Source organism: Botryllus schlosseri, chromosome 7, assembly GCF_051294905.1.
Source record: "Botryllus schlosseri isolate E-star chromosome 7, Bs_hap1, whole genome shotgun sequence".
NCBI lineage: Eukaryota > Metazoa > Chordata > Ascidiacea > Stolidobranchia > Styelidae > Botryllus > Botryllus schlosseri.
Window position 1 is genome coordinate 21,083,665 of NC_137242.1, and position 5,665 is coordinate 21,089,329.

General features: G+C 40.1%; 1 long non-coding RNA gene across 1 annotated transcript; it reads left to right on the forward strand.

The window, feature by feature from the left end:
* The first annotated feature begins 689 nt into the window (after positions 1-689).
* Positions 690-2,680, forward strand: LOC145442997 (uncharacterized). Its single transcript, XR_013916252.1, has 3 exons — positions 690-1,439; positions 1,822-1,952; positions 2,458-2,680. It is a non-coding gene; the product is annotated as an uncharacterized LOC145442997 (long non-coding RNA).
* The last annotated feature ends 2,985 nt before the right edge of the window (positions 2,681-5,665 follow it).

The window sequence follows — 5,665 nt, forward strand, 5'->3', positions numbered from 1 at the left end:
CAATATTCAGGCATAAGAATCATGCTCCAATGCTGCAATCATATTAGCGCCAGAATTGCCTGACGAAATAATGCCTGAGTGCAATGACAGCGCTTTACGTATCGCGAATGATCTAGATTATATGCTGCTGGGTGTTTTCTATTATTTTCTCGGCAATTTCTATTCTCGGTATTTACCGGACACGGAATCCACTGTATTCATCTCGGACGTTTCTCGTAAATGTTTACTGTCATACAAAGGAATAAAACGCAGCAATAACAATATAAATTTTGATTGAATCACGGCAACGTTCTCTCTGGCCAAGTTCTTGGCATTGAGTAGTAAGCAATTTTCATATCTGTGGCATATCAACTATATATATCAACTTCGCACATATACACACAAAAAAATCTGGTAGATTTACTGGGAAATCTCTGTAAATTTTGCAACGAATTACTAGTCGCAGCCAATAGCTGTGAGTAGCTTGTAATTTTACATTTTGATGTGTCATATTACCTTAATTTAGCTGTAAAGTCAAGTTACCAGAATTTATTCGCAAAATTACTGGCAGTTATTGGCAAAATTGATTAGCTTGAAAATCGCTGCGGCCAATGTTATACGTGGAACTGAATGTTACTGATATCATTTTTTGTGGTGATTTGACCTGATTCAACCACGTTCGCGAGACTGGGGTTTATTATTATACGGAAATTGTTGGCCCTAGTACCAATTTCATTAAAGTACATACTGGGGTAAAAGAAACAACTGACAATCGTAGCTAATGTGGTACACCATAGCCACTATATTATATTATAAGGCTATGGCTATACGGCCGGTTTCGTTGGTTACCAGGGATAGGACTGATAAGTTAAAATATCAGTTTAGGATGTATATTATTGTTCGGGAAACTGGAAATATCAGCACCGCATGCTAAGTTGACCATTTGTTAATGGCGGACATCGCGATCTGTCATAGGTTACAGTAGGTTAGGGTTACGCGTTACTGCTTTTTCTGAGTTTCGTAGTAAACAACCAACGCTCAACTGTGACATCACAAGCAGCGTCTGGGTAAGTATATGTATAGTAAGTAGTGAACATCACGTGGAATATTTATCAATTTATACGAGATTAGATGGAAAAGAAAGGGACTATATGTAATGATAATTGTTTCTGTATGAAAAAATACGACCTAAATCAAACATTATAACGTGGCCGGTAAATATTATTGGTGGCATGTCAGCGGATGAATACCACTCGATTTGAAATCGTTCGAGTGTCGTATCGTCGTCTGGCCATTATTGAGATTTGAGCAAAGGGTGGAGCGCCAATATGGAATCGGTCATCGGTGTCTCGCTAAACGTACTGGGATTCCAACCCGGGTGGAGCGAAGCTTGTTGTGCGTGAAGAAAGTGGATCCTTGAAGATTCCTAGGAATGCTGAATGGGATACGCATCGTAAAAGGTACAGTACTACATAGTATTTGTTACCGTGAATATCTACGACTGTGCACACCATCGGGATGACTTTGATTTCATTATTGAAATATTTCATTCGCCGCATTCTCTGTTCTATTTTGGGATATTAGTCGACTTACATAGTGACCTGTGACACCACATACTCCGCCACAGAGGAGTTGAAACTGTTGGTTTGTTCATGTAATTTTCGGGCCATAGCATAGAGATGTTTCCATCCACTGCTGGATTTGTTCGGCACACATGCCACCTCAAATGAGGAACCTTTTGCTTCAATACATTAGATCAGTGGTTCTCAACCTGCGGGGCGCGAGAAATTGACTAAGTCTGTCTGAATTCTGACTAAACATGTGTTTCACAACCATTTTCAGAAGACGATTTTTGAAGAAGAAACTTATTTCGTATTCAAGAAAGCTCGCCAAATTCAAACTCCAGCAGTCGCATTCAACTTCATTTGAGCAGATTTTTGATATTCTTTGAAGATTTAGAGCAATTTCCACGTGTAAGTCATTCATTACTTCATAGATTGGGCAGTAGCCTAAAGCTCAGTGCACTGGGTAGCTGTTGGTAATAGCTGGCGAACTGCACTACTTAAGACAGACTTAGATGCAATATAGGTTGCTATGCGGCGGCTATGCCCTGGAATGCGGCCTTAGGCTACCTAAGTAATTGAAATGTGACAATTAGCAAAAAGGTTGCCTATCTCTGTATTAGATGATGTGCTCTTTTTGACGTGACGATAAGTGCAGGGGGGCGTAAACTTTTTGGCCATCGCCGAGGGTGGCGCATGTCCAAAAAGGTTGAGAACCGCTGCATTAGATAAAGTAAGTCATGAATCTCTGCTATATCATGTAAAAGGCGGAGCCGTCGTCACAAAATGTACCAGTAACGGTACTTCAAAAATTGTTATATTTTTGTTAGCCTATTTGTCTTAGTAGTTATTGTAATGTCATGTCTAGATTAGGAACTTTGCTTAATATAGCGACTTACGCATGAGTTCTTTTTAGTGGAACTGCAAGATACTAGTCACACAGAAGGAATGAAGATGAGAAAAAGAAACAATTGGAAGTTTATCCGGCGGTGGAATTAATTCACCTTTTCTTGGGACCACTTGTGCTATATTTGCATTCCTCCTACAGAAGAATTAGACCTCCAGCAGCAATACTTTTTCATCGTGAATCATGAATGAATATACAGTTGTCCCAATGTCGTTTTTAGAGCGTGAAGAAACTTGCTGTATTTTGGCATCGCGTTGCTTTGGGATAGGTATGGATGTACGTGAATTTAGAAGCTGGCATGTAATCTGATTTACAAAGGACAGCATGTAGGGTTGTAGGTAGGAGGTAAAATTACAGTCTCCTGGTAAATGTACAGGAGAGAATGTAGATTGAATATACCAGAGGTGACTGTAACATTACAGTCTGGCGTGTAGAGCTAGATTACCGGACGGGTGTAAGTTGAATTTACATTGAGTGACAGTAATGTTATATTACTGCCAAGTGGCTGGCCACCCTGCTTCCAGACATTTCGCGGTAAATCGAGGTAATTTTTTTTTTGTGTGTAGTGACGTTGGTCAGAACAGGCCAGATCATTTAAGAGCACTTTTTCAGCTGTACTTGTCCCAATCTCAACGCAATCTTCATTTCCGCCGGCATTGTCTGGTTGCCCACTAAACCATGCAGTTGTAGCGTGATTTGTCGATCCTCCGTCTGCCCAGATGAACGTTCCTTCAGCAACAAGATCAGTATATCCTACCCACGGCTGAGTAACGTGCTGGTTGACGTCCAGTAATCTCATTGTATTTATAGTCCTGTAAAATATCAACATGACCTGTTACAGTTATCGTTCAAACGATACATGCAAGGGGTGTCCAAATAAATTTAATACCCTCCAAATACAGGAAAATCCAGGGCCGACACGCAACTGTATAGCGGGGGTGGGCAATCTTATTCGCCAAATGAGCCATATTGGCTCTATATGTTCAATTGTAATTCTCAAAGAGCCACACGACGATGCCAATCAACTATTACTTCACAATTACATATGCGTGACGTGACACGAAATCGCAGTTTACTACATGGGATTAGCGATATTTAGTTATGACACCCTAACTAATCAAGCCCATTGCCCGACATTTGAGCATGCGATGCAGTAAAAAACTACCACTAGCAAGCTACATATTTTCATTGTATTTCCGTGAATCCGGAATTTCCGGCAATCAACGTGTACATTTTAAAGCAAAACCAACAATTGTATGCAACACTCAAAGTGTGAATTTACTGTTTATTCTGTCCGAAACAATCCGTACAACACGCTTGCGCCAATAGACATTGTATCAGTTGCTCTACTGGCATTCACGTATCGTTCAATCCGTGCCCCCAAACTGGGATGATGACTTTAGCGACGCGAAATATTGTTAGATGATATCATTTGGTTTATACCACTCAATCTCAACTTCTTCTGCAGTAACGTACCGTTGCGTTGGATGCCGCTGTATTTCAACGATAGTGCGAGATATCGGCGCCGGCCATTTTCGCGCCACGACAAACGAGGACTTAATCAAAATTGATTATTCGTGAATCAATACCGTGACTTGAAGATACAGAGGTGGTCAAAGTAGTCAAGAAGGCTGCTCAAGTAGAAGTAGAAGTAGCGACGATAAATCTACTCAAGTACGAGTAGAAGTACTTTTTTCCTAGTCGACCTAAAACTACTTGAAGTAGAAGTAGAATTGACTGACTTTAAATCTACTCAAGTAAGTAAGTAGTTTTGAAACCGATCGTAATTCGTTCGCATGGACTATCAAAAGCTGCAAATGGAGCAATGCGGCACGTGCAGAGAGTTTGATTCATATTGATGCATCCCAGGAGGTGTCAATTTTCGACAGAATAAGCAGTCGTCCACATAATGGGATGTGAATGATAGTATTGATATGATGGAAATGCGATGCTAATCCTTTGTTTACTCGAATACTCCGTTTTAAAAAATATCATGGCATGGCGCCCGCCCCCATATTATAAGGCCTCTAGTTCAGTCGAAGAGCAATACGGAGAAGTTGTGTCGGATACGGCTTTAACACTTTGCGCGATTAGTATACGTTAATTAAAAATACGCAGAACGTAAAAATGCCATATAGTGTATAGCTTTATTTTCGGAAAATGTAAGGCATGTTACACTTGCTTTTATACTTTAACATGTATGTTCTCCAGTGAAAAGAACTGAAACTATAATGGAACTCGACGTATAATACTCGTAATGGAAGGAAAAATACAATTACTACTTCTAAAATGCGGAAAATATGTTTCATGGCTTTTGCCCAGAAATTTTCAACGGTGGTATGCTAAAACAGATCCAACGTTAAATAAAGTCAAGATCCACTTTTCCAGATTAGGACCCGTCATGGGCTGCTAGGTATAATAGGTAATTGCTAGATTGCGAAACGGTAAATTCAAACGTTATGGTGGGCCATACTTACTGTGATGAAATATTGGATATAGGCGAAAATGTGGTGTGAACGAAACCACGCAACCCGGTATCTATAAATTATATTAAGCGATACTTTCGTTAGAACATATCTGTGACTCCATATTGACTGTGCGTGAAGCGGAACGACAATTCTGGGTATTACATGACGTTTATGAAAATTAAATGTTGGTACTGAGTGAAAACAGCCACGAAATTCCTTAGGCTATCTTTCTTATTGGGGGATTAATCTACCTCTACTTGACAAACTGAAAATAGCGAAAAGCAAGTAAGTGGTTCACAAAATACAACGAAGTAGAAGTAGGGAAAACGATCCACTTGAGTAAGTACCACAAGTAGAGTAAAACTACTTGAGCACTTCGAAAAAGTTGAAGTACTTCGTTACTGACCACCTCATAGGACATACTTCATTAAATCCAAGTATACGCAACTGAACGGTCTCTTTATGCTATGGCTCTAGATCTGGATGGAGGGTGCTCAAAACGTAATCAATCAGAACATATTTTGATGACCGTCACACGTATAGCTCTAGTCATCCGCCACAAGAAGTTCAAGCGGTGGTACCTTTGTTTTACAATACTGCTGATCGATCACCACGTCCCAGAAATATCGTTTCCTCGAACATGCATGTAGACTTGTGTCATCCATTTAGTTCTAGTATGAGCATTCGCGCTTTAAAGGCCACTACAGTGGGTAAAAACTTATTGGAAAATGTGGTTATCAGTGGGGCGA